Source organism: Fukomys damarensis, unplaced genomic scaffold, assembly GCF_012274545.1.
Source record: "Fukomys damarensis isolate Sample0158 unplaced genomic scaffold, DMR_v1.0_HiC HiC_scaffold_7, whole genome shotgun sequence".
Taxonomy (NCBI): Eukaryota; Metazoa; Chordata; class Mammalia; order Rodentia; family Bathyergidae; genus Fukomys; species Fukomys damarensis.
The window spans coordinates 36,651,896-36,662,962 of NW_022900919.1; the positions used below are offsets into that span (position 1 = coordinate 36,651,896).

Here is an 11,067-nt window from a genome sequence, read left to right on the forward strand (position 1 = left end):
AAACTCAGGATTGAGCTTGCTAGGCAGGCGCAGCACCACCGAGCTACATCCCCAGCCCTACAACTCATTTTTTTGTTGACACTTACATACTGCTGCTTCCAATTTATTTTAACAGAATTTTTTATGGAATCTTAGGGTTTTGTAGATATAAAATCTTATCTGAAAGAGATAATTTTACTTTTCTTTCAATTAGGATGCTATTTGTTTGTTGTTGTTGTTGCTTAATTCCTCTGGCTAGGACTTCTAGAGTTATGTTGAACAGAAGAGATAGAAGTGGGCATCCTTGCTTATTCTTTTTTTTTTTTTTTAAAGATGGTGAAAATAACGTGTATTTAAAATTAGCCAGCTGGACTCAGTTTAGATGATCCCAATTTTGTTGGCAACATCCAAAGCATCATAATGACCCAGTCGAACACAAGCCTTCTTCTCTCTATCAGGCCTAATTGGGGTACTGACCTTGGCCATATCAATGTCATAGAGCCTCTTCACAGCTTGTTTGGTCTGGTGCTTGTTGGCCTTGACATCCACAATGAGCACAAGTGTGTTGTTGTCCTCTATCTTCTTCATGGCTGCCTCTGGTCAGGGGAAACTTGATGATGGCATAGTGGTCAAGCTTGTTTCTCCTGGGGCGCTCTTCCGAGGGTATTTGGGGTGCTGCTGGACCGCAGTGTCTTGGGACGGTGGGAGGTGGGTGACGTGTAGATCTTCTTTTTGTGGCTGTGGATGCCTTTCAGCACAGCTTTCTTGGCTTTCATAGCTTTTGCTTTGGCTTCAGCTTTGGGTGGGGCAGGAGCTTCCTTCGGTGCCATCTTGGTAAAAAAGGCCTCATCCTTGCTTATTGTTGCTCTTAGAGAAAAAGCTTTCAGTTTTTGGAGATAGATTTTGTCAGTTTCCCGATTGTGAGACATAATACCTGACACCTGTAACTTGAAGAAAGGTTTATTTTATTTGTTATTAATTTAATTTAATTTTATCTCATTTTCCCCCTCAAGTTCCCTCCCCTCCCTGTGTACAAAAGCTTTGTTTCCACTTTTTCTATTTTCATTTTTTTCTTGTTCCTTCCTTTTCTCCCTCCTCCCTTGTTCCCCTTCCCATTTGAACACTTTCTTCCCATTTCCCAATATCCATTATACATTTCAGTCCTTACTTCCACATTTCGTTTCTCACACCAGAGAAACAATTCAGTATTTAAACACCTGTGTCTGATTTATTTCACTTAAGAGCATGGTCTCAGGGTCCATCCATTTAGCTATAAATGTCTAAAGCTCACCCTTCTTTATGACAGAGTAGTACTCCATTGTATTAAAAGACCACATCTTCTTTATTCACTTACCAGTTGATGGGCATTGGCTGTTTCCAATATTTAGCTATTACAAACTGTGCTGCTGTAAACCTGGGTGTGCATATATCACTATGGTATGATGCTCTTAATTCTTTCAGAAAGATACCAGTAAGAGATATCTGGGTCAAATGGATCCTCTAGCTTTAGCTCTTTGAGTATCTCCACACTGATTTTTCACAGTGGTTGCCCCAGTCTTACACTCCCACCAACAGGGGAGAAGGGTTTCTTTTCCCCCACAGCCCCTCCAGCATTTGTCATTGATTTCTTTCTTTTTTCATTAATTTTTGGGTCCTTTTTAGATATACAGTACAGTTACATTTATCATTGGGATTTTGTACCTTTACATGGTGTATCTTGGTTCCCATTTTTTCCCCAACCCCTGCCTTCCCTTCGCCCCCTCCACCCTTCCCTATGTTACTGATTTCTTGATAGCAGCCATTCTTTGTGGAGATGGAATCTCAACATTATTTTAATTTGCATTTCATGAATGTTGGTTTTTAATTTTCATGTGGTAAACTCAGTTGTTTGACACCAGTCACATTCCTCAGAGAAAAACATCCTAAAATTCATATGAGACTAAAATCAAAAGCAGTTCTGGGCAACAGTTCTGGGGTATTATCATCCCAGACTTTAAGTTATGGTCTTGGACTTTAAAGAGCACGGTCTTGGAAAAAAACAGATTTGAGAATCAGTGGAATAGACCAGAAGATGCAGAAACAACTCCCAAGCACACTCAGCTACCTTATTTTTTTGACAAAGGGGCCAAACACCTTCACTGTAGGAAAGGCAGATTTTAACAGATGGTACTCTTAAAACTGGCCATCCACATGTGAAAGATCAAACCTTGATTGGTATATCTCACCTTCCACTAAACTGAAATTGAGATGGATCAATTATTAAAACAGAAACACTTAGGCTGAGGATTTAGCTCAGTGGTTCAGCTGCCTGCACAAGGTCCTGAGTTCGATCCGCGGTAACAAAAACAAAACAAAACAAAAACCTAAACAGTAGCACTTAATCTTACTAGAAGATAGAGTAAGTGAAAGTTTTCTCTTCCTCCTCTCTGTTTGTTTTGAGACAAGGTCACGCTTTGTAGTGCAGGCTAGTCTTGAACTGTTGTGTAGCCCAGGCTGGCTTTCAGCTCTCGTCAATCCTCAGCTTCGGCTCTCTGTCTTTCTTGATTCTTTGAAAGGTCTCGCTATGTAATTCATGCTGGACTTGAACCTACTTCAAAGGCCAGGCTGTTGTGGAATTTGCAGCAGTGCTCTTGCTTCAGCCTCCCAACTCCTGGGATTAACAGACATGGGTCACCACGTCTGGCTAGAATAGGTAAAACTCTTGCAAACTTAGGTATAGGTAAAGACTTGTGAACAAAGACCCGATAGCCCAGGGAATATTACAAAGAGTCGACAAATTGGGATCACATTAAGTTAAAAAGCTTTGGCACAGCAAAGGAAACTCAGTAGAGTGAAGAGACAACCTACAGAATGGAAAAAAATTTTGACAGCTATTCTTCAGAGGAATAATATCTAGAATATATAAAGATATATTTAAAAAGTTAGACCCCTCCCAATTTAAAGACCCAGTCCAAAAATGAGCACCTGAATAGACACTTCCAGATGAAGAAGTACAAAATGACTTATAAATAAATGAAAAAATGCTTACCATTGCTGGCCACTCAAGAAATGCAAATTAAAACAGCACTGAGGTTGGGCATGGTGGTTCCTGCCTGTAGTTCCAGCTCTTGGGAGGCTGAGACAGGAGTATCGCTGTGAGTTCAAGGCCAGCCTGGACAGCACTGAGATTCCATTTCACTCCAGAAAGAAATGGCTATCATCAAGAAATCTATGAATAACAAATGTTTGCAAGGCTGGGAAAAGGAACCTTTCTCTGTCAGTGGGAATGTAAGTTCATACAACACCATGGAAATCAGTATGGAGATTGCTCAAAAAACTGTAAAGCTAGAAGTTCCATTTGACCCAACAGTTCTCCTTCTAGGTTTCTTCCTGAGTTAAAGTCATCATACCGCAGTGATACGTGCATACCACGTTTATAGCAGCAGAACTTTTAATAGCTAAATCTTGGAAGCAGCCCACATGCCTATCAACAGATGAATGGATAAAGAAAATGATACTCATACACAATGAAGTACTACTCTGCCATAAAGATAAACTTGGGACATTTTTGGTAAATGAACACACCTTGAGACTATAACCCTAAATGAAATAAATCAAACTCACTTTTAAGTTTAAATATCATATCACATTGTTTCTCTTGTGTGGGAAACACAAAGTATAAATAATGTGCAAAATAGAGAATAGATATGAGGAAGTAGGAAAAACTTGTCCAAATGGGGAGGGGAGGAAGGGAAATGGGATTTAAAGGAAAAAGAGAAAAACAATTGAAGAAAAAAGTGGAAATAGAGCTTTTGCAAATAGGGAGAAGAGGAGGGAAGGGGGGGAAAAGGGATAAACCTGAAAAGGAATTGAGATGTGTTGTGTACTTACACAAATCCCCCATGATGAATGTGTCATTGTGTGCTACAAACATTACTCATTTTTTAAAAAACTCATTTATTTGAGAGGATTATCCAATTGGTTAAGCTTATTTTCTCACTTTATTTTTGACATTTTAATTGTCCATTTAATTATAAAATGGTAAGTAAAGACAAGGTAAGATTTGTTGAGTACATCTTTTTAAAAATTAGAACCTCTTGGTGTTAATAACCTTTGTGCTGATAATATTTAATACAGTTCCTGTATGTAGCAGAGTTGTTAGCCAAGGGCCAGAGGGTAGAATGGTAATCTTAAGTTTTGCCACTAACTAAGTTTGTAATCTCCGGCAAATTGCTCATTTTCTTAATTTTACCCCTGTACAATAAGGGTTGAACTTTCTGTGTGTCTAGTTCATAGGATTGCTGTGAAGAGTAAATAAACAAGTTAGTGTGAAATCCCTTTGAAAAGTGTGCTGCTGTGAACAAATATAAAGGGTTTTCAATCAGACCTTGAAAAACTACCGGAATCTTGAATTTTAAAATTCACCTATGCAAAGTAAAGTTACATTGTACAAATCAAGTGTATCAGTATTTGTCTTATATGCTAATATGAATTGTATTCATGCAAACTTATTGGCACAGTAAACTTTAAGTTATAGATTAAATTTTCTTGTTAAAAAATCAGTGTTTAATAGCATTTGTCTCTGCAATAAGATTATAAGTTAATTTTTTTTTGTTTTTTAAAAAGCTTTCTAAAAGGTCAAATATTACTTGTAAACACAAGTAGTTTAATGTTATCTATTTTATTTGTTTGTTTGTTTATTTATTTTCCTGGTACTGGGGATCTAACTCAGGACCTTGTGCTTGCAAGGCAGGTGCGGCGTGCCACTGAGTCAGATCCCCAGACCATCTGTGTTATTTTTAACATTTAAAAAAATTCTCAGTACTATAGTCGAGGGGTAATTCAAGTGGTTAAAGGGTGTATAGGGTTTTTGTTTTTGCTTTTCTTTCTTTAACATTGTTTTGCTCTGTAATTCAGGCTGGCCTTGAATTTGTAGGGATCTTCCTGACTCAGCCTACTAAGTCCTGGAATTGCAGGTCTGTACCACCACCCCAGGATAAAGTGGTTTAAGTGTAATTGCTGTGTGGATCCAGATTGTCTGGATTCCAGTCTTTCTTCTATTACTTAATATCTGTTAGATCCAGAACAAATTATTTAATATCTCTGGATCTCTATTGCGTTACCTCATGTAAAATGAGGATAAGAATGTCTGTTTTAGGGCCGGGGATTTATTATCTCAGTGGTTCTGCCGCCAACCTTGAAAGTACAAAGTCCCAAGTTCAATTCCTGTTATCAAAAAACAAAAACAAAAACAAACAAAAAAAACAAAAAAAGAATATCTGCTTTGTACCAGTAGGATTCAATGAATCTCCTATAAAGCATGTAGCGTAGTGCCTACCACTCAGAAAATGCTTGTAAGTGTGAATTATTATTACTAGAAGTTTTTTTTAATGTCTTTTTCAGATGATTGATCTCTATGATACAAGGATTCTTTTTAATCTCAGCAATGTACTATATAAGATTACTTAAACTGGGTGTAGTGGCACAAGCCTGTGATCCCAGCACTTGGGAGGCTGAGGCAGGAGGATCTCTGTGAGTTGGAGGCTAGCTTGGACTACATAGTGAGACCCATGTCTCAAAAAAAAAGAAAGATTACATAACTGGTTTTATTGTCTGGACTGAGTGTTTGAAACCACAGCTGTTTGTTTCATTACAGTGGCAGTCTTTTTTCCTATATTTTTAATTCTTAGAAGTAAAGTTTTCAAAGTGTGTCTGTTACATAAAAATTACCTGGGATGTAATGCTAGGACTTTGATGCTGATTGGATTTCATGATTTTTATACTGACACTTTATACCTTGATTCTTTGTGTCAGACAACTGACTCTCTGTAACCTTGAGTTGCAGTTCTAAAGATTCACCAACCACAGATCAAAATATTCTGGGCAGGAAAATTGCATCTGTACTGAAATGTACAGACTTTTTTCTTGTCATTATTCCCTGAGCAATGCCACATACCAGTAATGTAGAGATATCTAGTGATCTAGAGATGCTTTAAAGTATATAGGAAGATGTATGTAAGTGATGTATAAGTACTACACTTTTGTGTACGTGGAACTTGAGCATCACCATCCGTGGAACCAGTCTTGAGTAAATACCAAGGTACCATTGTATGTATGAAATTGCTTTGGTATAATTCAAGCCTCTGTCATGAAAGTCATTGATAGAATGTCAAAGTGGATTTATAATAATTTACTGCTAGTTTAGGCATGTCATTAATTTTGGATGTTTTTGACACTGTAATTTTTTGCAGTCTGTTATTAATCTTATTAATTCCTTTTCCTATCATTTGGTAAGTTATATGTTTATATTTTTGTTGGACATATATTGAGATTGGGCTTGTTAGATTAAATGATATGTATATGGTTGGTTATTTTCATTAGCTACTGTCAAACAGTACTTAAAAAAATTGACTTTATTGAGGTTTGTTTGTTTGTTTGTTTATTGGTACTGGGATTGACTCAGGACCTTTGGCTTGTGAGGCAGGCACAGTGCCACTGAGAACTGCCGGCCTGAGGTATACTTTGGTTTTTTTGAGGCAGGATCTCACTATGTCGTTGAGACTGACCTGGAACTTACTATGTATCTCAGGCAGGTCTCGAAGTCACAGTGATCCTCCTGCCTCAGCCTCCCGAGTGCTGGGATTACAGGGGTGCACCACCACGCCTGGCTTTATACTTTTTTAAAGTATATTTTTAGGGCTGGGGATTTAGATCAGTGGTGCTGCTGCCTGCCTCACAAGCGCAGGGACCAGAGTTTGATCCCTGGTACCAAAAAGAAAAAGTATATTTTTATTAGTGCCTATTAATTTTACAAAATACTGGGTTTCAGTGTGGTATTTCCACACATGGATATATATTGTTCCCGTTCATGCGCCTTATCACCTGCCCTCTGTTCTTCCTGTCTTCCCCCTATTTTCTTCCTCTTGCCTAATAGTAGTCTTTTTTCTGCTTTCATTTCATCTTTTTAAGATCCTACATATTGGGGAAAGCAAGTGATATTTGTCTTTCTGAAATGGACTTATTTTGCTTAACATGATGATCTCCACTTTCTTAAAAGTGATATAATTTTGTTGTTTAGGGCTTAATAATACTCTGCTAGTGTACCGCTTTTTTATCCATTCATAAGTTGCATCTTGGCTGCTTCCACCCCATCCCACTCCCTATTCTCACGAGCAGTTATTGTTTTTTTGTATTCATGATAGCCATTCTGAATGGGTGCAGTGAAATCTCAGTGTAGTTTTAATTTGCACTTATCTAATGGCTGAAGATGTTGAACATTTTTTCATATACTCATTGGCCATTTGTACTACTTTTGAGAAGTAATATTTTTAATTCCTTTTTCCCCACTATTGATTGGGCTTTTTGAATTTTTAGTGGTTACATTTTTTGAGTTCTTCATATATTCTAGATGTTAATCCTCTACCAGAACATGAGCTGTGAAAAATTTCCTTCCATTCTGTAGGCTCTCTTCACTGTTTCCCATACAGAAAATTTTTCTCTTTGATATTTTTTCTTATCCCTTTTTTCCTTTCCCCTTTCCCCCTCTCTTGTTTTACAGAAACTTAATTTTTTTTTCCTTTGTACCAGGGACTGAACTCAAGACCTTGCGCTTGCAAGGCAGTCACGGTGCCACTGAGCTATATCCTCAGCTCCAGAAATTTTAAAATATGATGTCTTTTCATTTGTTGATGCTTATTTCTTGTGCTACTGGAGTTCTATCCAGGAAGTCTTTGCCTGTGCCTTTAGTTTCAAGTGTTTCCTCTGTATTTTCTTCTAGCAGTTCTAAACTTAACAGGCTGCATTTAGAAGCCTTTGATCCCTTTGAATTGATTTGTGTACAGGGATCTCTTTTCAGTCTTCTACATATGGATATCCAGTTTTCCCAGTAACCTTTGTTAAAGAGGCTATCTTTCCTCCTATGTATGTTTTTGTTTGCTTATGTTTTTTGTGTTTGGTTTTTTTTTTTTACTATGTGTTTTGACTCCTTTGTCAAGAATCAGACAGCTGTAGTTGTGTTTATTTCTGTATTTTCTGTTTTAGTCCGTTGTTTGGTGTTTCTTGTTCAGAACCATGCTATTTTGTTTACATGGTTTTTAGTATAATTTGATATCAGGTATTGTGATGCTCCAACTTGCTTTTTTTGTTTAGGATTGCTTTGGATATTCTGGATCTTTTGTTTTTCCAAATGCATTCTAGGATTGTTTTTTCTAGTTCTGTGAAGTTTGTCATTGGAATTTTGATGGGGTTTGCATTGAATCTGTAGATTACCTTTGCTCATGCAGCTGTTTTAGCAGTACTAATTCTGCCCATCAGTAACATGTGAGGTCTTTACTGCACCTGCTGTCATCTTCAGTTTCTTTCTTATTTTATTTTTTAAATTTTTATTTTATTTATTTATTTTTTAAACTTTACAGTTTCTTGATTCTGTGATTTTCATTGTACAAGTCTTTCACATCCTTGGATATATTGATTCCTAGGTATTTTGTTATTATTATTATTTTAATGCTGTTGGGAATGGAATTGTTTCCTGATTTCTTTCTCAATTAATTCATTATTGGTGTATAGAAAGCTGTTAATTTTTTAATGTTTATTTTGTATCCTGAAAGCTGTACATTTTATACTATAAAATTCCTTCAGTGGAACAGTTTTTTTCAAAATGAATGAGCTAGTTTTCACTCCTAAAACTGTGTAAGAGTTGAGTTACTTCATTACTTTATTATCTAGTTTAATGGTGTGATGTTTCAATGTAAATACCTTTAATGTGCTTATTAGCTATCAGGAAAACCTCCTTTGGTGTTTGTTAAAGACCCTTGCCCAATTTTTTATTGGGCTGCCTGCCTTATTGTTACTGATTCATAGGAGATTTAAAAATATAATCTGCATATTAGGTTTTTGTGGGACATACTTATTTTAAATATATTCTCCCAGGCTTCCTTTATACCCAGTGTTGAACATTTAAGGTTTTCTCCTTAAGGAATCTTGCCTACCTAATATAATGACATTTTTCTAGTTGTGTGGGTTTTTTTGTTTTGTTTTTTGTTTTTTGCTAGCAGCCACTTTTCACTTTGATTTTTATATTATAATTTTGAACTTTTATTTTTAGATATGTGGTGTTTTAGAGTTGTACTTTAAAACATTTTTATATCATGAGTCTTCTAATTTATTTTTTTATTTTTACATTTTCTTTTGCAGTTTTTGTTACTGTGCCTTCCAGTTCACTGATGATTTTTCTTCTAAAGTATAATCTACTTTTAATATTATCTGGTGAAATTTTCATTTTATTTTATTTTTTTAATTTTTATTTTAAATGATGTATTTTCATCCATATATGAGGTGGTTCCTATTTATTTATTTATTTATTTATACTTGTTTATTTTTTCCTCATTGAGTTTATTGGTACATTTTAGGTATACAGTACAGTTACATTCATTATTGGGATCCTGTACCTTTATATGACAGGTCTTGGTTCTCATCTTTTCCCTTTGTCCCTGCCCTTCCTTCACCCCTCCTACCCTCCCCCTTTACAAACACTTCATTTCCATTTTTTCATTTTCTCATATTAATTTTCTTTTCTCTTATTAGCTTTCCCCTATCCTTCCCATTTTCCCTACACCTTTAGCCCCTTTCTTCCTATTTCACATTGTCCATTATATCATTAGGATATTATGTGCTATTATAGTTTATTCACACCAGAAAAACTATTCAGTATTTACACATTTGTGACTTATTTATTTTGCTTAGGAGTATATCCTCAGTATGTATCCATTTTCTTATGAATGAATGAATCTAATTTCTCTCTCTCTCTCTTTTTTTTGGTACTGGGGATAGAACTCAGGTCCTGTGCTTGCGAGGCAAGCAGCAGAACCACTGAGCTAAATCCCCAGGCCTAATGTCTCTTTTTTATGGCTGAGTAATATTCCATTTTATAGAAAAACCACGTCTTCTTTATATGTTTCTTTTCTCTTTTCATGTTTATACTTGCTTGTAATTCATGAAGTCCTTGAACTCACTATATAGACCAGACTGCCCTCAAACTCACAGTGGTGATCCTCTTGCCTCAGCCTCCTGAGTACTGGGATTACAGCCATGCACCACCACGCCCTGTTTCGTTTCTATAAAACCTTGAAAAAAATTCTTTAGCACATTTAAGATAGTCATTTTGACTTTAATAATTCCATTATTTTCTTACTATTTCTCCTTCTGTGGGTTATATTTTCCAGCTTCTTAGCTTTTTTAGAAACTTTTTCTCTCCATCTCTTCCTACCCCCTTCTCTTTTCCTTTTACATGTTTTGTTTTATCTGGGAGATGAGGTCTCTATGTAGCCCATGCTGGCCTTGAATTTAGAATTTTCTGCCTGAATCTCCTCAGGGCAGGAATTGCAAGCTTGTGCCACCATTCCGTTTGTTGTGTAGAAACTATCAGATGTTCTATTTCAACAGATTTTAAGTAATTTTATTGGGTGTAGCGGTCTTTAAAAAGTGTTAGACTTTGTTGTGTAGACAGTGAAGATGTGTTACTGTTGGACCCTTTTGCTTTCTTTGGGTGGGTCTGGAGCAACACTGCAGGGTTGGTTTATGCCTGCTGAGTAAGCATGCTCTTTATGCATTGATTTCTGTGTTTCATGGCTGACGTGCCGTTGTGATGAGTTGAAACTGAGCCTAACATGGGCCCAGAGAGTAATTGAACTTAGTACTTTCTGGCCATTCTTTTATCTGGCTTTATGAAGTTTCACCCTAAGGACACAAGAGTTAGTAATAGTAGTTTTCAGCAGTGGACACAGGAATCCTTGGCAGCCTTCTGGATCTTTCCCTGGTAGTGTTGTTATTTTTAGCACTCTTCCTTCCCGAGTTCCCCAGCCTCTTTGATCATGAATCTCTGTTTCTCAACACCATGGCCTGTTGTATTCAGCTTGGGGTCTTTCTCCTTGTGCTGTGATCTGAAAAGTGCCAGCAGGTATACAGAAGTGGTATTTTGTTTCTTCTTTGTCTGGTTGTTCACGATCTTGGGCTGCCTGTTCTCTTATTTTATTCAGTTTGTTTATAGTAGGTGGTAGTGAGTTCAGCCTCATTCCACTGTGCCAGAAGAACTCATCTGGCCACATTTAAAAA

General features: G+C 36.6%; 2 pseudogenes; one reads left to right on the plus strand and one right to left on the minus strand.

Moving 5' to 3' along the window:
- Positions 1 to 11,067, plus strand: part of LOC104850048 — a 49,962-nt pseudogene that overhangs the window by 25,415 nt on the left and 13,480 nt on the right.
- On the minus strand, positions 202 to 809 carry LOC104850047 (annotated as a pseudogene).